Source organism: Natator depressus, chromosome 2, assembly GCF_965152275.1.
Source record: "Natator depressus isolate rNatDep1 chromosome 2, rNatDep2.hap1, whole genome shotgun sequence".
In the NCBI taxonomy this organism is placed as follows: Eukaryota; Metazoa; Chordata; order Testudines; family Cheloniidae; genus Natator; species Natator depressus.
The window spans coordinates 30,240,319-30,262,786 of record NC_134235.1 but is presented as its reverse complement, the minus strand read 5'-3'; positions in this window follow the sequence as shown (position 1 = coordinate 30,262,786).

The window sequence follows — 22,468 nt, the reverse complement described above, 5'->3', positions numbered from 1 at the left end:
AGTCCCTATTCAAGCCCAAATTGATGGTGTTAAATTTGCAAATGAATTGTAGCTCAGCAGTTTCTCTTTGAAGTCTGTTTTTGAAGTTTTTTTTGTTGAAGGATGGCTACTTTTAAATCTGTTATTGAGGGTCCAGGAAGATTGAAGTGATCTCCTGCTGGGTTGTGTATGTTACCATTCCTGATATCTGGTTTGTGTCCATTTATCTTTTTACGTAGAGACTGTCCAGTTTGGCCAATGTACATGGCAGAGGGTCATTGCTGCCACATGATAGCATATATCACATTAGTAGATGTGCAAGTGAATGAGCCTCTGACGGTGTGGCTATACTTACCTACATGCCTCCAGCTTCCATCCAGGACACATCACACGATCCATTGTCTACAGCGAAGCCTTTGCTCCAATCCCTCAGACAGAGACAAAGACCTACAAGATCTTTATCAAGCAGTCTTAAAACTACAATACCCACCTGAGGAAGTGAGGAAACTGATTGACAGAGCAAGACGGGTACCCAGAAATCATCTCCTACAGGACAGGCCCAACAAGGAAAATAACAGAACACCACTCCCCATAAGGTACAGCCCCCAGCTAAAATCTCTCCAGCGCATCATCAGCAATCTCCCACTCTCACAAGCCTTGGGAGACAGGCCAATCCTCGCCTACAGACAGCCCCCCAACCTGAATCAAATACTCACCAGCAACTACACACCACACCACAGAAACACTAACCCAGGAACCAATCCCTGTTGTCTTCTCTGTCCCCATATCTATTCTAGCGACACCATCATAGGACCCAACCACACCAGCCACACCATCAGAGGCTCCCCACAGCTCCCCAGCCTCCACTGGTGTAGGGGGAATCCCCCAGAGCTCCCCAGTCCCCATGGGCAGTGGGGGATCCCAGGCAGCTCCTCAGATGCTGCCAGTCGGCGAATTCCCCACAGCTCCCCAGTCCCTGTGGGTGCTGGGGACCCCCAGAGCTCTCTGGTCCCCATGGGTGCTGGGGACCCCCGGCAGGTCCCGAGCCACTGCTGGAGGTGGGAGGAAACCCCCTGAGCTTCCCAACTGCTGCAGGTGCAGGGGAATCCCCCGGAGCTCTCCAGTCCCAGCAGGCCACAGGAACCCCGCAGCTCCCCTGCGTAGGGAGAATCCTCCAGACTCCCCAGTCCCTGGGAGGCGAGTGATCTTCTGCACCTCCCCAGCCGCCACAGGCAGGGATCCCTCCCAGCTCCCAGCCATGGGGCCGGGGCCGCAGCTCCCAGCCACAGCAGGGCAGTGTGCTGGACCCTTCTTCCTCCCCCTTTTTGTCATGGACATTTTTTAGTAAAAGTCAGGGACAGGTCATGGCTTCCATTAATTGCCCATGACCTGTCCCTGACTTCTACTAAAAATATCCATGACATAATTGTAGCCTTACCCAAAATGTATCATACTCATCTGGGTCTGACCTGTTACTCCCATTGAGAGTTTAATTATGAAGCAGAAAATTATCTGATATTCTATTTTGAGACCAGTAGCATATATGATGCATGAATGGACTAAAATTAGCACTTAGAGGATTTTAAAGAATATTATTTAATATTGCTATAATTAGTCATTTATGGAGTGCTGCAAACGTACAAGGTATTTTCCAAAAAAAGAATAAATCTGTAATTATTTTAAATATTGTCAAATGATTTATAGCTATATAGGAAAGATTTTCCATGTGAAAAAGTAGTTTAAATTTTAGTAGGGATGAAACCAACATGATTCTATAGAAATTTAATAGATTTATATTGAAGTCACCTAAATATAATAGAGAATTATATCCTTTTTACAAGTCTTTTTACCCATCCTATAGAATTCTGTGGCATTCTTTATGGAATTCAATATGATGGTTCAAAAAGGGTTATCATTTTCTGCTAAAATCTGTAGGACTTTACCTTCAGGGCTTTTTCCAGTAAGAATTTTTCTTTGAATAAATAGAACTTGGATTCCTAGAATATCTATTCAAGTTATAAAACAATATGCTGCCAAAGGTCACATCTACGGGTACGTGTTAGAAAATGCATGAGCAGAGCTGCAGTAAACAGTTCAGGTAAGATGCAGTGGCATAATTTTGTGTCAGGGAAATTAATTAGACTCTATTTTTGGTTACATTTTTTACATAGCTTACTGATGTTTTCATCTTAGAAACGTTCCATCTTTGTCCATTTATATCATTTCACAGTTCTGGGGTTCCATTAGTCCCCCAGGAAGGAATAACAGCATAGCTGTCAGCATTATTAAGCATTGTTCTAAACTACTGAAGTATATTTTTAACATGCATGAGCCAAAAAAAGAAATCTAGCTAAACATTCTTTTCAAAAGAAATAAAATGGTTATGTTCAGATTTATGGAAATAATGTACACGCTGAGAAATAATGCAGGCTTGAAAGCATTTAACTGAATGTGTATGGAAACTAATAGTAACTTTTGGAGCCTTGCAGTTCTAATAGATGTCCAAAATTCCAACTACACAATATCTCTTTAGTTTGACACTGATTGTTTGATTTAATCTTTTCCAAAACAATTGCAAGGAAATGTGATAGTGAGACCATCAGGATGAATCTTAGAGATACCATCAACCCTGAAAGCTTCAAATGTAATTTGTTCAGAAATATTTACCGGTATATTAAAATAGTTACAGTACATAAAGGAATGGTTACAAAATAAGATACAGATGGTTTTAGGAGTTCAGAATAACTCAGATTATAAATTCATAAATTATCATAGAACAATTAAGAGAAAAAATCCTGTATTATCCCTCTTTACATATTTCATAAAGGGAAGCCATGTGCTAAATATTTCCTGTTTCTGCCTTTCCTAAGCCAAGTGAGTTTTTCCAATAAAGTAATGTCTCACACTTTCATCAATTAGTTATTTCACAAAGGGGCATGCTTGGACTTCTATTCTTTGGCTACCATCAGACTCGTAGCCAGCAACAGTAGATAAAGAAAGTGACAAGAACATGTTTGACTGGCTTACTCATCTACTCCTAGAAGAACAAGACCAAGGGAATAAATGAATCCCCGTTTCTAGTATATGAGAGCAATGATGAAGAACTTGACACCTGAATATTATTTATGCTGGAGGGGGGATGCAGAGGGAACACAGGCCCTCCCACTCCACTGCGTCCCAGCCTGGAGCCCTAGCAGTGGCAAAAGGCCCGCTGCTGAGTCAGTGGGGATCCTGACCGCAACACACTGACATACGCTCTGGCAGTGCTACAGCAAGACTAGGGTCAGCTGCCCCCGGGCTACTTTTTAACTCCCGCTTTAGAGTTACCTGGGTCCGGACGGTGTCCTCCGGGGGGTCAAGCACCATGGGCTCCTCAGGGTAACTGGTGAGGGGCATCTTGACAGCTCCTCCAGGCTCTGATCAGTGTCAGGTATTGTTCAGGTGGGTCAGTCTTTGGGTCCACCGCCAGTTGCTGGAATCTCCCAACCAGGAGCTAGGCGGCAGGTGTCTGGCCTCTCTGGCGGCTGCTCCTCCAGTGAGCTCTGGGGTTGGACTTTTATACTTCCTGTCTTGCTCCTTGATCTATGGGGGGGCGGGCGCAGGACTCATGGGCTCTGCCCACTTTGGTGTCCAGAGGGACTCATCCCTCTCCGGGGTGGCGAGGGACCACACTGCCTCGCTGAACAGCTAAATCAATGTAAAAAGTGTTAACCTGTCTTTTAGCTAAACATGACCTAACATTGACCTCATTTTCTAAACTAGGCAAACATTAAATTAATAAAATAGAATGACAATATTACTTATTTCAGCATACCTTAAACATCCTCTTTGTTCTCAGCTCTAAATTGCACTGGATGCCTCTCGTACAAGGGGCCAATTTGGCCGTGGAGGATTACCAGAGTCTGTTTTAGCAGTGCCAACTGCACGGGAATTAGGAGGGAAGGTAGTATAGGAGCTACTACATGGCTCTATGACACGTAGAGATTCCTCAACAAAGCGGGAATTCACAAGGTTTAGAGCACCTTGCTGGTTTAGAGCAATTCTTCCAGTACAAATTCAAGAGACCAGTACAAAATTAGGCTAATGCTGAGCTGAACCTGGCCTCTCCATTTATAACCATAGATGCTATAAAAATGAAATATAAATTTTAATTCTGACCTGTCCTGCAAAGTCTCTTCTGCTAGTCAGGTTTATGTAACTGAATAGAATTGATTAATGCCACATCACTGCACTGAATCATGTAATCAAACAATCCCATAATTTCTTTACAGATACTGAAGACTTTCATTAGTATTTAAATGATAAAGTATAGGTACTATCTACAAAGTTTCTTCAATTTTTTTTTTATCAAAATGAGCTACAACAGAGCCTTCATAGTACCAATATCAAGTTGGACACCAAACTAGGCCAACATGTATTAATTGTATCTTGGGTCTTGTCTATTACATGGAAAAGTTGATCTAAGCTATGCAATTTGAGTTACGTGAATAGCGTAACTCAAATTGATGTAGCTTAGATCTACTTATTGTGGGGTCCACACTATGCGATGTCAACAGGAGACGGTCTCCCATTGACTCCCCTTAATCTTCTTAATCCAGTGGCGTACAGGAGGCAACGGGAGAACGATCTGTGGTCAATTTAGCGGGACTTCACTAGACCCGCTAAATCGACCATCGATGCATCGATCACCGCACGTAGACCCCCAGGTAAGTGTTGACAAGCCCTTGAAAAAATACAGTGTTGGGATTGGGGGAAGTACCTTGCTGAGTAAAACATTTATTTTTTATGCATGTCAGATCTCTGAAGAGAGATGAAACATAATCAGTGTGCTTTGATGGTTCTCAGCTATTTCCAGGTTTTAAAAGAGGTTAAAATAAGTGACATCTGACAATATTTTTAGCATATTAAATGCCATATGCATAAGAATCAGAGGAAAATAGGAGACAGAAGGAGACACGTCATTAAAACCTTTTATTTTAAGAAATCTTTACATTTCACTTTTTTTTGTATGCCAAGGAACCCATATTTAACTTTTAAACATCCAGATGTTTGGCTAAGCAAAATATAACCTTTTACTCTTTCCAAAAATCATGTGCAAAAGAATGCAAGATATTGGAAATCTCCAGTGCTGCAAAACATATTGTTAAGATGTAGAATGTGATCAAATGGGGACACATTTTATCTACTATATTTCTTGATGCAATATTATAGAGACAAGGTCAGTGAGGTAATATATTTTATTGGACTACTTCTGTTGATGAGAAAGAGAAGATTTCAAGCTTATAAAAAGCTCTTCTTTAGGTCTGGGAAATGTATTCCTCTTAAATGCAGTTTTGTTACCAAATACTCAATGATCATCTTAGCTCTCAAATGATCTTGAAATTAGGTTAAAAATCATGAGGTTTCTTTTTTTAAAAAAAACTAATGAATGTTCTGTAAATTTTATTTTGGTTTCTGAGCTTTGAGAGTACACTCATCTCATGTTTGTAAGCTCTTCTCCATAACCCAGAGGACAAGAAACTAACCTTTAAAAAAAAAAATAACAGCGGAATGTCATGTAGTCACAAGAATCTAGAATTTGTGGCTTTATGGAGAACACTAAGTATCACAAGACTTATGATAAAATCATGAGACTTGGCAACACAAACAGTAATGTAATATAGGAAGTTTGCTAGGCTATCAGGACATTGTGCTGTTTGGAATATGTTTTATTCCTCTAACATAATCTGAACATTAGATTACTTAGGTTGTAAATGCCTCTAGACAGGAATTGTCTTTTCGGTATGTTTCTGCAGCAGCAAGTACAATGGTATCATGTTCTATGATTGGTGCCCAGAGGCACTACTGTAACACAAATATAAAGGTGGCAATTTTGCAACAGAAAAGCTTCAAAACCAGACTCCAATGAGAAACTGCTGAACTGGAATTAATTTGCAAACTAGATATTGTTAACCTGGGCTTGAATAGAGACTGGGAGTGGCTGGGCCATTACACAATTTGAATCTATTTCCCCATGTTAAGTGTCCTCACACCTTCTTGTCAACAGTCTGAAATGGGCCCTCTTGATTATCACTACAAAAGTCTTTTTTCCCCCTCCTGCTGACAATAGCTCATCTTAATTAATTAGCCTCTTAGAGTTGGTGTGGCAACTTCCACCTTTTCATGTTCTCTGCATGGATATGTATTTTCTTACTATATGTTCCATTCTATGCATCTGATGAAGTGAGCTGTAGCCCACAAAGGCTTATGCTCAAATAAATTTGTTAGTCTCTAAGGTGCCACAAGAACTCCTGTTCTTTTTGTGGGTACAGACTAACACGGCTGCTACTCTGAAACAAAGAATATATATTACTAGTAATAATATTTAATGGTCTTGCTATCACTGAACTCAATGGGAATAGAAAGCCCACAATTCAGTGTACGGTATAGGAATGATTAGCAAGTCTGTTCGAAATTGAACAAACAAAATGAGATAGAAGATAGCCACAAAATCACATGAGCAACCCAAGTATTGAATAATTGTGCCAGGAGGAAAAATAATGACCATGTTTTGTAGATCCCCTAATGGAAACTATGTTTATAATAGAGCTGTTCAAACCATTGTTATAAGTAGTATTTATTACAGATTTACTCCCTCTTTAAATGAGTGAACCATGATTTCAGTGAATGTGTTTGTTATTCATATCCATTTGTTGAATAGTTCTAGCAAATTATTTTCAGCCTATCATTCACAAACTGTTGGTTTGGGCTGTTTGGTATTCATTATTCATGTTGTGTGAATAGTCATCTATATGATACTGTTACCTGGTATTGTTTCATTTTCTTGATTTTTGGGCTGGATCCTGAACCAGCTGAAGTCAAGGTAAAGATTCTATGTACTTCAGTGGTGCAGAATGAGAAGCTAAATGACTGAAAGATTTTAAACCAGAGAATAATGAATGACACATTACATACTGTCATTACCAATTTACAGACAAATAATCATGCTGACATTTATCGGTGAAAGAGGTACTCACAAATAATGAAAAATATGGTCCCATCTGTCAGTGCAAACTAAACTTGATGCTTTTATTTGTGTTTTTTACTGTTCAGCCATTTCTAACCCACAGTAATATCGAAGAACATCAACGTAGCAAAAGCAACAATATATTCGATTGCCCTGGTAGCATTCAGATATCTTTTCTGTATGTGATTGATTGTCTCTAAAACAGAATAATTTGACCATGAATCAGTATATTATCTGCTTTAAAATGTAACTAAAGGGATTTTTCCTGAGTGTAGATTTTGCAGTGTTTACCACCATGAAAAGATGTTTGGTATTTGCAAAGCTATAACATATTGTCCTGTATTAAATATATGCAGTTAAAAGGGAATCTATTTTCATACACTTTGAGGCCCAGTCGTGCTGCCCTAATTGAGGCATAACTCCTATTGTTATTCAACAAGACTTTTGTGTAAGTCAAAAATGCAGGATCAGCCTCTCAATGGGGAATTTTTTATAGCTGTATCCATCTATTACATGTTTTAATATATTTCTTTGTCTTCCCTTTAAATTTCTGAACATGAATGATAGTTTTCTAAACATTTAGAATCTACTATTGGTCAATATCTTGGACTAAGTATTTTGTCAGAGTTCTTCAAATATATTGTAGAACAAATTACAATTACATTCATTTTTTTGTTTACTATTGTTTGCTTTAGGAAAATACTACTGTAGAACAACTACACATCTATTCAGAGTCTAGTCCAGTGTTGAAATCAGGGGATTTTATCATGAAATGTACAATCCTTAGCTATTTTCAGAGGAAGGAGTCAAACATAAAACATTAATTTACCTTTTGATTATTGTAATTTCCAGGAAGAACAAAACAAAAACTTTATACATTACATTATTATAAATGCAATGGAAGTGCTAGCAAAGATTAAGATGTAAGTATATGATAACTATGGTAGAAGTAGAATCCACACCCCTGAGCGACGCAGTTAAACCATCCTAATCTCTGGTGTAGACAGCGCTAGTGTAACCCACACACCTCCTGGGTGTGGTGTTCATAGAATCATAGAATCATAGAATATCAGGGTTGGAAGGGACCCCAGAAGGTCATCTAGTCCAACCCCCTGCTCGAAGCAGGACCAATTCCCAGTTAAATCATCCCAGCCAGGCCTTTGTCAAGCCTGACCTTAAAAACCTCTAAGGAAGGAGATTCTACCACCTCCCTAGGCATTCCAGTGTTTCACCACCCTCTTAGTGAAAAAGTTTTTCCTAATATCCAATCTAAACCTCCCCCATTGCAACTTGAGACCATTACTCCTCGTTCTGTCATCTGCTACCATTGAGAACAGTCTAGAGCCATCCTCTTTGGAACCCCCTTTCAGGTAGTTGAAAGTAGCTATCAAATCCCCCCTCATTCTTCTCTTCTGCAGACTAAACAATCCCAGCTCCCTCAGCCTCTCTTCATAAGTCATGTGCTCTAGACCCCTAATCATTTTTGTTGCCCTTCGCTGGACTCTCTCCAATTTATCCACATCCTTCTTGTAGTGTGGGGCCCAAAACTGGACACAGTACTCCAGATGAGGCCTCACCAGTGTCGAATAGAGGGGAACGATCACATCCCTCGATCTGCTCGCTATGCCCCTACTTATACATCCCAAAATGCCATTGGCCTTCTTGGCAACAAGGGCACACTGTTGACTCATATCCAGCTTCTCGTCCACTGTCACCCCTAGGTCCTTTTCCGCAGAACTGCTGCCTAGCCATTCGGTCCCTAGTCTGTAGCGGTGCATTGGATTCTTCCATCCTAAGTGCAGGACCCTGCACTTATCCTTATTGAACCTCATCAGATTTCTTTTGGCCCAATCCTCCAATTTGTCTAGGTCCTTCTGTATCCTATCCCTCCCCTCCAGCGTATCTACCACTCCTCCCAGTTTAGTATCATCTGCAAATTTGCTGAGAGTGCAATCCACACCATCCTCCAGATCATTTATGAAGATATTGAACAAAACCGGCCCCAGGACCGACCCCTGGGGCACTCCACTTGACACCGGCTGCCAACTAGACATGGAGCCATTTATCACTACCCGTTGAGCCCGACAATCTAGCCAGCTTTCTACCCACCTTATAGTGCATTCATCTAGCCCATACTTCCTTAACTTGCTGACAAGAATACTGTGGGAGACCGTGTCAAAAGCTTTGCTAAAGTCAAGAAACAATACATCCACTGCTTTCCCTTCATCCACAGAACCAGTAATCTCATCATAAAAGGCGATTAGATTAGTCAGGCATGACCTTCCCTTGGTGAATCCATGCTGACTGTTCCTGATCACTTTCCTCTCATGTAAGTGCTTCAGGATTGATTCTTTGAGGACCTGCTCCATGATTTTTCCAGGGACTGAGGTGAGGCTGACTGGCCTGTAGTTCCCAGGATCCTCCTTCTTCCCTTTTTTAAAGATTGGCACTACATTAGCCTTTTTCCAGTCATCCGGGACTTCCCCCGTTCGCCACGAGTTTTCAAAGATAATGGCCAAGGGCTCTGCAATCACAGCCGCCAATTCCTTCAGCACTCTCGGATGTAACTCGTCCGGCCCCATGGACTTGTGCACGTCCAGCTTTTCTAAATAGTCCCATCTAGTGGCACTGAGATGGTTTAGAGAGAGAGATTGAGTCTGCTCTACAGCCTGAGGTAATAGGCAGCTGGCTTTTAGCTCATGCAGTAGAGGCTCAAGCACTAAGCTCCAGAGGTCCTAGGTTCAATACCGCCCACTGACAATTAGGGTCTGTTGGTGTTACACTAGCTCAACAGGAGCGTTTTCCCATCAGCCTAGCTACCACCTCTTGGTGAGGTAGGGCACCTACACCGACAGGAGAACCCCTCCGATTGGCATAGAGAACGTCTTCACTGAAGCATTACTGCAGTGCAACTGTACCTCTGTACTGGTTTATCTATAGAAATACCCTAAGTAGGAATAATAAGAAAGGATTAATTGTCATTTCTTTGGGGCAGGCATTGTGTGCTGTTCTATATTATGTAAAACACACTGTGCATCTATTGCTTTATGTAATGTTTGATAATAACTATTTATCATTACTACACCAACAAGTTCCAAGGCAATTAATGAATTGCAGCTAATTGAGTGATTAGAAAATATTATATAAGATAGAAAAGTAAAAGGGTTTTTTCCTGCTGTCCTCACTAGGGCAAACAGGACTCCTATTGAAATTCAGTGGAAGACTTGCTTAAGTAAGTACTGTAAGATTAGGTCCCAAATATATATTTATCTCTGATTTATACCAGTTGACACCTATCAACCAGTAATGTCACAGCTTGGAATTTCTTGTATCTCTGTTTTCACATTGTCAGGCTGTATGGTACTCTATTTCATGAGTAGGAATAAGACTGCAGCTTTCTGGGTCAATGGCTTCTGCAGGATTATAGATGTCATAGTCTCACTTTCTTGGGAGACGCATACCTCATGTAACAGAGCAAGAGTCAGCTACAAGCCATTCATTTGCCTGTTTGCAAAGCTCAGGTAATTGTTTTATGATCTAGACGATACGTTGTGAAAGTTTGCAGAAATTTTAAATCCATAATCTCATCTATAAAGCACTTCAAAAATTATTTAAGACAAGGAAGACTTCAAAGGACTGTTAACCAAAAGATCATTTCTATAACACTTCATGTGTATCATGTTTGTTAGGTCTAGATAACCTCCTTCTCTTATGGTCATTGAGTGCTCTTTCGATATTTTACCACAGAATGTTCTGAGCATATATTGCACTTTAATAATACTAAACAAGCAATCCATGGAAGACACATTCTCTCTTAGCTGAATGAACCAAACAGTGTGGAAATGCACTATGTCTCAGGAAAAGTGACTGCCTTACAGAATCCATGTACATGTATAAACACTTCCCTCTGGAGATCAATGGTAAGATGCAAAGTGGATTTCAGAAATGCCTTTTGGGGAGTGACTTTTCTCTGACATTCTGTTTTGAAATTTTGTTTTATCTGATACAAAGCAAAGGCCTCTGAACTCCACGTTTGTAGCTGTTTGAAAGAAGTGTTACCGAGTTCCTTTATGCAGCCATACTTTCTGCTCCTTTGTCAACATTCTGATTAGATACTGAGCATACTGTTCAGAGTGCACTCCATCCTAAAGGGGGAAACCTTGTGCAACCTTAGCAGCTGTGCCAGCAGGTCCCATCCTGGCCCATTGGGAACATCCTCAGCCTACCCTGCCCTTGATAAAGGAGGAGAGGGAAGGAGAACCCTTTCCATTGACTTCAGTGGACATTGGATCAGGACCAGAATGGGGAGAGGAAACATGGAAGGGAGAAGAGTAAGAGCCAACATTGTAGGGAAAAGGGAACTAGTGAAAAGGATTTGCTACCAAGCAAAGAAAGTAGATTGAAGGAGGGAAAAAAATATAATAATTATACAGCAGCTAGCAACATATTACAGCACTTAATATGGGGGTCTGATTTTTCAAAAGTACATAATAGCCAGTAGTTCCCATTTGAAAATCTTGCCAGCATGCTTTATAGACCAATGTCCATAGGGCCATATGCTCAAAAGGAGTTAGGTGCCTAAATCCAAGTTTTGGCTCCACTGTGATGCCCAAAGCTCCTGCCAAAACCCTGTAAGCTATGGGATATTCTGTTATGGGAATCCTTGCATCTCTCCTCTTGAAACTGTTCCTTTGTGGATTAATAGTTAAAGAGCGATTGGAACAAGGGGACTGGGCCCTGGGTTTCCTAGATCCTAGGGGGGTGCTCGTACCACTGCACTAGAGCCATTCTCATTCTCTCTCTCTGCCCAAATGACTGATCCACTGTGGATAAATACATAGAGTGACTATTTCAGTATTTATCCACAGTGAAACTGCACCAACAGGAGAGGTGGAGGGAGACCCACATCAGAATATCACTTAGCTCAGTGGTTAGAGCACTCTCCTAAGTATGGGGAGACCCCTATTCAAACTCTTCTGCCCCTCAGGCAAAGAGAGGGAGGAGTTGAACCTGTGTCTCCCACATCCTAGGCAAGTTCTGTAACCACTGGGCTAAAAGTTAAAAGGTGGGAACATCCTCCGGAAGTTTCTTTCTAAAATGACATAAGATGCCTTAGTCTAAAGAGGGTTCTCAAATTCAGAATCACAAGAAGAATTAGGCACCTCCCTGCAGCGCAGGCTTAGATGCCTATCTCTATGAGAGGAGTGGACCTTAGCACAAGCCCCTCTTGTCTGTATCTCCCATTGGCTAGCCTAAGCAGAGTGTTGGTTTTTGTGAATAACTGTCTAAGGCACTTATGTGACAGAATGACAATTTCCTACAAGATCCTGAATAAACTTTATTGAATTTAGTTAAACCTTATTTACTTAGTTTTAGTATTTTTGCAGTTCATTGGATTAAGAATATATCAGTGTATGTGTTATTGTAGACTGTGTAGGTATTTCCATGGGAAAGGTAAATAAGAGAACAGCAGGGGATGACTAGGCAAATTCACCCAGGTTGTAACATCTCCAGGAAAGGCACCTCTCTGGAGATGTGTGCATGTGCTAGTTCAAACTGGATTCTCCAGGGACCAACAGACAAAGAAATGATTTTTGGATGAATAGCTTGTTTTTAAATTAACACAGGGCCTTCTTTCTGATCCAGCAAATGGACACTACGAGTGCTTAATTTGTATCAGGGCTTGCCAGGGCTGAGCCCCAGCACCTCAGAGCTTGGCAGTTCTTAGCCCCAGCACCTCTGGGCTTGCCACCTCAGTTATGAAAGTAAAATGAAATTGCTTGAGCCGTGGCACCTCTTTCATTACAAATTAAGCACCTGTCTGTACTAGGAATAACACAGTGTAGGCAGGGAACTCTGCAGCCTGGAAATAACCCAGTCACAAGAGAGAGGAACATGTGTCTCTACTGAAAAGAGGCCGCAGTGGGAGACCTGGAAATCTGGGAATGTGTGTCCTTGTGGACCACCAAGAGGAAATACAGGTGCAGTCACCCTGAACTGTGATAGTCTATCTTTCTCCATTTATTGTATAGGAGCTTAGGTGCCTAACTCAGGCTTTGAAAATCACAGTGAGTTTTTCCAGGTGCCTAATTCATTCTGGGCATTCATCCCATAGTTCCTACCTCAGAAAGATTCCAGGCTAAACAGAGACATGATGTGACAAGTGATGATAAAACCCAAAGGAACAGGTAAATGGCATGGAAGGAAAGGTAAGCTTTGTTGCTGCTTTCCTCTGTATTACAGTGACATAAATCCTTTAAGAATGGTGGTGCCTGGAATTGTCGTCTCCAGACAGTGCACACAATGGAGAGAATCAACTAACTGTCATGTGACTGCCTTCTGAAGAACATATAATGGAATTTTCCTTGTTCTCTCTCTCTCTCTCTCTCTCTCTCTCTCTGTGTGTGTGTGTGTGTGTGTGTGTGTGTGTGTGTGTGTGTGAGAGAGAGAGAGAGAGAGAGAGAGAGAGAGAGGACTCTGGGGGAGGGGGACTTAGGATGGGAGAGGGGTGAGAAGTGTGAGGGGACTGTCTGGAGAAGAGGATGACTGAGGCAAGACACTGAGGGAAGTCTTTTTGTGAGGACCTGTCAGGAGGCCTACAAGATACCAGGGAAAGATATGCCCTTCTCGCAGCTTGGTGAAAGTTGGAAAGGCCTCTGGTGGCTGCGACCAAGTATTATGGAGTTATTTTTCTTGTGTTACAAATCCTTTTGTGGTGATAAAGCCAGCCCTGAGGAATCAAACTGCAGTTTGGATTCTGCTTTATCTTCCCCAGATGGCGAGTGTGCCTGCAGGCTTAGAAAGTTACCATTACAAGATCATGAGTTTGCTTTGGCGGCTCTGCGGGTGTCTAAGGGGTATTCATTTTAGAGTTTCATTATATAATGAAATTTTTAATTGAGGACAGAATGAGTCTGAAGGAACAAGAGAGTGGGGAGATGCTGTGCTCCTTAGAATCCAAATCAGATTAAATTAATGTAATCACTTTAAACTAGTGGCTGGCAAATTCAGTCTGCTATAGATTCTTACATAGATGAGCTGCACACATTCATCTGACAATGGAATGATAGCATAAAGGCACTTCAAAAAGCTTACCATAAGAAACCATATGGGCATCAACACAGAAGGAAGGAAGTACTTTTAAATTATACCCCATTGACAAGAGAGTGGGGAGAAAGAAGCAGTGGGTTGTGTCACAATAATAAGCAGCAGTAACAGAGTGGAAGCAGCCGTGAGCGTAATAGCTCTGGTAATGTTTGAAGCATCAGATTTTTTCCACAGACTTTAGATAGCCAAAACAAATGAAAACATAAAATACTGTGTATTATGGGTGAAAATATCTCATTCTTAACAGCAATATCTCATGGCTCTGATATTAGAAAGCTATATTCCATGGCTCTATCTTAGCTATTAGCTTTTTGACTCTTACATAGTAAGAACAACTTAAGTTTAACAAATAGGATTAAATGTCTTGAAGTGAAACTGTTCAGCATAGAGGACTAAATACTCATTGGTTTTTGGATTTGCAGAGCTTCCCCATAATTGTTCCACTAGAGAAATGAGAATTTTGCTTTTCAAACTCATAGACATTGGGAGATCCATTGAGACCAAGGCAATCTGTGTGAAGACCGTGTACCTCCATAGTGATGGCTGGTACTTAGGAGGGATTAGACTGGAAACACAATGAAAGGATAATACTTCTAAACCCTGTCAACTCAAAATGGGATGCCACTCAGCACATTTCACAGTTAAATGATCTTTCTACTTTCTTTCAAGTTTTGATCAGCAGAGTGTTAATTAACATTGATATGGAATTTGCCATTGTGCTTTCAGAGTTAACATCACTTCTAAATGATTAGGTGTGGCTTGTGTTTGTTAGAACTATTTTTTAAATCTGTTTTCAGACTCAAGCAAGCTTCAGTACATTTGGCTTACATCTTGTTCATATTTTATCGGTTATCTTGATAACAAAGATTAAAAGTTATATTTTGTTTGTTTGTTTAAATGAAAGATTAGACTCTGGAACCCAAAATTCAGGAACCAGGGGAAAATACCAGATCTCAGAGCCACTGCAATCTGGTCCAATTTGCCCTTCTGGTCTCCTGCCCCTGCAACCTCCTTGACAGCACAAGTAGACATGCTCCCATGAACTTCTACATTATCTGGCTCCCCCAGTTGTCTCCCTGGATTTCTGATGCCTTAGTGCTGATCTTTAAATTCATCAGTGGGTTAGGATGCAGCTATATCTGCAACAGCATCTATATTCATTGCCTGCCAAGGTAACCACATTCCTCTGGTACAACATACATCAGATGGGATGAGGTGTTCTTCCTTCATGGGCTGTGGATAAGAAATTTTTGACCACCATTAGAATATGTTGCAGAACCCATCTTTTTGAAAGCTTCCCACCATAGTGGAGAGATCATTTTAAACATGAATATATGTGTTCAATCCTCAGCTTTCAGTTTTGAGCACTAACAAGCAACAGATTCAGCCTGAGGCCTGGTTTACACTTAAAAGCTACATCAACGTAGGATGGCAACCTAACCACAATTCTAGATGCAAGTAGGCTGCTAGAAGAATGATTCTGCCAATGTAGCTACTATCCCCTGGGGAGGTGGTGTTGCTACACCAATGGGAAAATAACCCTTCAGTCAGTGTAGCCTTTGTCTATACTAGATGGTTATGTCAGCATTGGTACGGTGACATAACTATGCTGACATAGCATAGACATTCCCTGAGCCTCAGTCATGCTCAATAGTGCTCTAAGCCAGTGGTTCTCAAAGCCGGTCCGCCGCTTGTTCAGGGAAAGCCCCTGGCGGGCCGGGCTGGTTTGTTTACCTGCCGTGTCCGCAGGTTCGGCCGATCGCGGCTCCCACTGGCCACGGTTCGCCACTCCAGGCCACTGGGGGCTGCGGGAAGGGTGGCCAGCACATCCCTCAGCCTGCGCCGCTTCCCACAGCCCCCATTGGCCTGGAGCGGCGAACCGTGGCCAGTGGGAGCCATGATCGGCCGAACCTGCGGATGCAGTGGGTAAACAAACTGGCCCAGCCTGCCAGGGGCTTTCCCTGAACAAGTGGAGGACCGGCTTTGAGAACCACTGCTCTAAGCCCACACTCTTTTCCTGAGCATTTCTCGTGGAGCTGACATAAACTAGAGCCATGCTCCTTCCCGCTTACTAGCATTTCAGCACTATTGATCTGCTCAACTCTTTTCCTTTTCTGTTCCTTGTTCTTCCCTGACTGGCAGGTGATTTTTGTTGTTCTGTTCTACCCCTTTGCCTCCTCCTGATGTTCTCTATCCAGGCCCTCTCCCCAGCAATTCATAGCTGTTTTGATTGATGTCACTAAGCCCAGGGCCAGCCTACTCTGTTTTCCTTGTCCAATGGGGAGAAAACAAAAAAAAAATTACTTACCCGAAAAGTACTGCTACTTGTTCTTCACAACAAGATTTTTCCCAGCCTCCTACTCAATTCATGCCCACAGTCAGCTAGAGGGTAAAGAACCCACCATTGAATTGTGCCCACAAATGGAAGCCAACCTTTTGACAATGTGCCACATTAAGCATCCAGCTATTATTTAACTAAAATAGCACAAGTGGGTAAAAATGAGTGAGTGGGCTCAGGCAGTGAGTCATATTCTTCATTAGTGAGTACCTTCTGATGATGTATAAAGAATTTACTAATTCATTTTAAAAACTGTCTTATGACAAGGAAGAGGCATCAATTGTGTTGCTTCTATTCTTTTCAGCGGCAGCCTTTCAGGCATTAATATATATTGTTATTTGAATATGAATGTAAATTGGCAAACAAGAAGCAAAATGGAATTATTTGGTGACTGACATTTTCTTTTTCAAGTTTTTCATCAATATGATCACTATGAGTTATTAGATTTAGCTGCAGAGCAGAACACTCTAGCAAACAAAGCTTTCTTCCTCTAATTTACAATGATTTCTGAGAACCCAGGAATGTTGTTCAAATGGTCTTTTGTAATTATATAGACTTTTCCCCCTTTATATCTGCAGGGAGTTTCATAGGAATATGCCTTAAAGAGACCCTTGTATTGTGAGAATACTGTGATGTACTAGGCAACCCCACAAACTAGTCTGAGACCCAAATTGTTAGTGAACAATGTTTTTTTATTATTATTATTATTCTGTGGAATCCTTTCCACAAAACTAAAAAAAAACAAAAACAAAAAAATTACATTCTTCAAATACATCACTAAAGCATACTTCAATCAAATATGTGTCCTGATCCAGAGTGCATTGAAGTCAATATAAAGACTTCTATTTAGAGTTAGACCATGTTTCCTCTGAAACCAGTTTTCTTTAATATCTCGCAGGACTACTGGTAAAGTCCCTGAAGAAAGAAAATTGCAGAAGGTTCAAACAAGCAAACATAGCATATTGGCAGCTTTGTTATCACCCAGGTGTATAGCCATGTAAACCTCCCTGGGACCAAGTCATATAGCCAGTTTTGTTCAGCAAAACTTTGTGCTTAATAAACTCCAATTTTCTCATGTAATTCTCCTTCCTCCTCAAAAACTTTTCATAGTTTCATATTAATGTACAGGTTAGGTTTAATCCAGGCACATTTATTTATTTGTTTCTCTCACCACTGTATTACCTGAGCACCTAAGGCAGCATACAGCTAGAAATGGAATCAATCCTATAATCCTCCCCACATCCCATTATTTATTTGCAGTAGCATGTATGCAGTGTGTGAGGTTTTCCAAACATACAAGCAGGGATACCATGAAGGACTGAAGAAGCTTAGTCTATGGATGGACAGACAGACCAATAGACAGGCATCAAAGAAGAGGACATGGCTGGGGGAGAAAATTTTTAAGTAAAACATCAACCACATGGTCAGTGTTAGCTTTGGACCAGATGGCCTGTAACTCCACTCTCGTTTTTCCCACCATGTATCAATGAGCCATTCTGCTGAATGAGGAGAAACCATGGGGCAGCTCTATCTGCATGCAGTGGAAGGCTAGAGAGAAGAGCTCAGAATTCTGGTGGCCTCTTTGGCATTGTCCCTTCATGCCATCTCTCTGAAGCCAATGTAACTATTCACATAAGAGTTAGCAGGATAGGAACCTTTGACGGCAGTTTTCCTACTTCCCCCACTGATTCACAGTATATTTCTTTTCTTGGGATGGAGTGAGGGGATGATTGCTGCCTAGAATGCCTGAGGCAGACAGAAATGTGTGCGTATGCGTGGTTAGAAGGGCTCCTTGCTATTTTGACTCATCTCTGGAGAAGGAAATGCTTGCTTGTTCAGCTTGTCTCCCACTGTGTTGAGTGAGAAGGGAATCCATGGTTCCTTATTTGGACAAAATTTTGGGCTCCTGCTTTGGTACCTTTCCTTCTGCCACTGGTGGGCTGCCCTCTGCTACCCTTGGAGAAATCTGAGAGAGCTCCTCAGCTGTTTAGCATTGGCCAGGGCTTATTTTCTCCTCCATCTCTTTTTAAAAAGATGTTTAGATTGGGCATTGATTAACCTTTAACCTCACTTTTCTTGCAATGTGAGTGTCAATGGAAAATTGAATATAACCACCCTTGAACATGACAGTGTCAATGGTTCAGCCTTTTCTAATATGGTTGATCTTACAGGCCCTGATCTTGTAACTGGCTCTCTGGGCAGGATGGGACAACAGATAGAAATAACTGTTTTTCCCCCCCTAATGAGGCTTTAAAAAATCATGAAGGCTTTGGCATTTTTATTACCCCTTTACTTCAGAAAAAAATGTTAATCTACAGCTTCATTGCTACAAAAAAGTTAGAAATGTTGATTAAGCTATGAATATGGAAGATTAACTCGATCCTGGTTGAAATAAAAGGATTCCCCCCCCCAACCCCAAGCTACAAAATCTTTGGTGATGAATCGGCATTCTTCTACATCAGTGAGCTCCCATTTTTTCCCATTAATTCAATAATGAAATATATTGAGAAGGACTAAAACAGTAATAAAATATTGTACATATGGACAATAAAGTTCAAAAGTATGTTCCCTAGTTGAAACCAGGGTCCATCTGCACACATAATTTAGACTTCATAATTCTGTTGAACTGAGCTAAAATTTATTATTTCAATATTTTTGGTCAATAGAGACTATTTTAGGGTGAAGCCTTGGAAATGTATTTATTGATTTGACAATTAGAGAAGAAAAATATTAAGAATTCATTATAAAAATGCAAACCCTAGGATTTCAACTCACAACCTTAAAAATGTAAAACAGATACTTTTGACATCATTGTGGAATAGCCATTAGGCCTGTAATAGAATGGCAGCCGTTTTTTGCCCCATACTATTAGCAGGTATTAAAACCCTGCAGGGAGCTGCTTATTGATTCCTTCTGAGTGCTGACTAAAGTGTAACTCATTAACTCCCCCTAGATTTAAGGAACACAGCAGTGATTTGTTTGGTAAAAAGGGTCTGCACAGCTCTGCACAATTGTCATGAGCATTACAAGCACAGGGCGCATGATCCTGGAGCATTTGCAGAGCCGCAAGAACAGTGGTTCTCAAAGCCAGTCCGCCACTTGTTCAGGGAAAGCCCCTGGTGGGCTGGGCCGGTTTGTTTACCTGCCACGTCCGCAGGTTCGGCCGATCGCGGCTCCCACTGGCTGCGGTTCACCGCTCCAGGTCACTGGGGGCTGCGGGAATGGCAGCCAGCACATCCCTCGGCCTGTGGGATGTGCCTCTCTACATCAGCCATAGCTCAATGCCATTTGTGGAAGCGATGTTACCATGTCAGCGTAATGGCACAGTTACATCAGTGGGAGACCAATTTAAGTATGGATACATGTGCAACTGGGTTGATGGAAAGCCTAATGTTGACCTAATTTTGTAGTGTAGACCATGCCTCAGGCTCCTATTTCCCTTTAAGGGATGGGGCGTCTCTCCTCAGCATCCTGTTAGCTAGGTTAGGCAGCTCCTGTCTTAGGATTCTGGCTTTTGCAAATCCTATTCATATACACCTAAGGGTATGTCTATGCTTGCAATAAAAGACCTACAGCAAAGTCACCTCTAGCCCAGGTCAGCTGACTTGCATTTGCAGGGCTCCAAGTGTGGGGCTATACAACTGCAGTGTAGACGTTTGGGCTCAGGGACCTTCGGGGCCGCAGTGCCTGGGTTCTAGCCCAAGCCCAAACATCTACATTGCTATTTTGTAGACCTGCAGTGCAAGTCAGCTGACTCAGGCCAGTCATGTATCTCTTAATGTATTGTAAACACACCCTAACTCTTCCCATGCATTGTATGGGGAACCTAACACTGGGGTTGTGAACTCCATTAGGTAGCAGGGCACTTAAAAGTTAGGCATTGCATCGGTCAGTGCTGCAACGCCTTTGTCCCTTTGTAAATCTAGGCCTAGGAATGTAGATTGTCTTCAGAGTGGGATGGGAATTCTGTCTTCTATCCAGCTAAAAACATAGGTGTCCAATTGCCATAATAAGTATCAATTTTTTTCTGTGTTTGAAATAGAAATATATTTTATACAAAGCCAAAACATGAGAAGCAGTTGACTTGTTTAATTCTATAAACTGCTCATACCAATTTTACAAATAACTAACTTAAAACTGGCATGGCCCACTGTGTGGCATCTTAATATAATGTGGATTTATATGTCCCTCTGCCTTGTAATTCTAATATCTGGGTTTGTCTCTGTGTATTTGTTCATTCTCAAACACAGAAGTATTTTGTACTCTTTGAAGCTTGTTAGCTTTGGTTTGCAGTTTTCTTTTCTTTTCTTGTTTATATACATCCCCTCTACTATCTTTATTTCAAAAGGGAAAGTAACATAAATAAAAAGGGGGAAAAAGAATTAGCAGCTGACTGAACTGCAAAGTTTGAGTTCAAAGACTCAAACTGAACTTGACTGCATTAACTAGGGTGTCTAGAAATTTGTGTCAGGTTTTTATTCCCTTCTTCAGCTTCAAGAGCAAATCCAACAGCTGTAACTACTTCATTTACCTCCATTTCTACCTCTTTATCTGTGAAATAGAGACATTATAATGTGATTTCTTCCAACAGTAAGTAAAAATGAGGACGGTCCAACACTGAATTGCCTCTTTCCTGTCATGAACAGCTCCCAGGGTCAGTCTTAACAGAATTAAAAAGTTCATTTGTTTTTGAAAAGATATCTAAAAACAAAGCATGAATGTTGCGACATATCTTATTTTCAGTTTATCCTGGGAGCACTTGACTGCAGAAATATTTGTGTCTCAGCTAATAATTAAATGATTTTTAGAATTCAACAAGCATATTGTTCTATCAATATGCAAGTTCCATGTGACACCAAATACAGAATCATTGGTGTTGTAATCTAAATCCCCAGATTCTGCCACAGTTAATTTATTATCAAGCAATAAGCAACATGCCAATTGCTTGAAACAGGTGATTTTCAGGGAGAATAGCTATGATGTTTTTTCTCCCCCTTGGCTCATGTCCTTTTTTTATTTTTACAATTTCACATATTCTTACTGTATATATTTTTCCAGTGACAGACATTCTTTTAAGAAGTGGGTTCTGACACCAATTCAAAATTGTCAAATTCTGGCAGAATTACATGATAATGAATCCCTCAGAATCATCAGATATGTCATTGAAAGGGCATTTAGCATATTAATGAATTTCACTTTGGATAGCTCTTGTGGTGATGATACATCATATTCCCTTAAATATCTGTAAATTGCTCTAGCTTGCTATGTTTTATACAATATAATTCATATGAAAAGTGTAACCGCAGGGTCTTGTCCAGGAGCCCTAATCAGAAGACCTGGGTGCTGTTCACAACCCTGTCACTGACACTGTTAAATCACTTAACTTATCCATGCCTCAGTTTCCCCATCTGTAAAACTGTGATAATACTTATGTCCTGCGCATTGAGACCCTTGGCTAAAAAGTACTGTATAATTGCAGTTAACTATAATTATTTTTAAATTACTATATCTTACTAAAAAAGAACTAGATTTTTTCCCAAGTTGGAGATTTAAAAAAAAATCTTTGAGTCCAAAAAGGTACGATTAAAGTTAATTGATCTAAACTAATTCTCTAGAATTAACATCTTATTTTGTACTCTCCTGTGGGGTTCAGGAAAAATGTTAACTCTACATGTACCAAACTTTTTATACCTACTTCTAATCGTGATGTCAGGATCTTTCCTTTTAAATTATTCCACATGGCTAAGGTAGGCTGTATTCTGGTTGAAGGAGATTACAGTAGTTGTCCTGACTTCAGTAGGGTATACAAAGAGAAAGAGAGCGTGTTAGGTCTTCACCATTTCTCTATATATTATGCATTACTTTAGGCAGACGCAGTTCTGTCTTCCAGCAATTGATGCCATCCAGGCAAACTTGATCGCCTTTCAGGGGAATTCTCAAATGTAGCATGCTGCAAGATGCTAATGAAATTGTAAAAAGGAATGGAATAATGTATATTTTTGGTGGGCAGGAAGCCTATCTTGTGGATCGTATGAAAA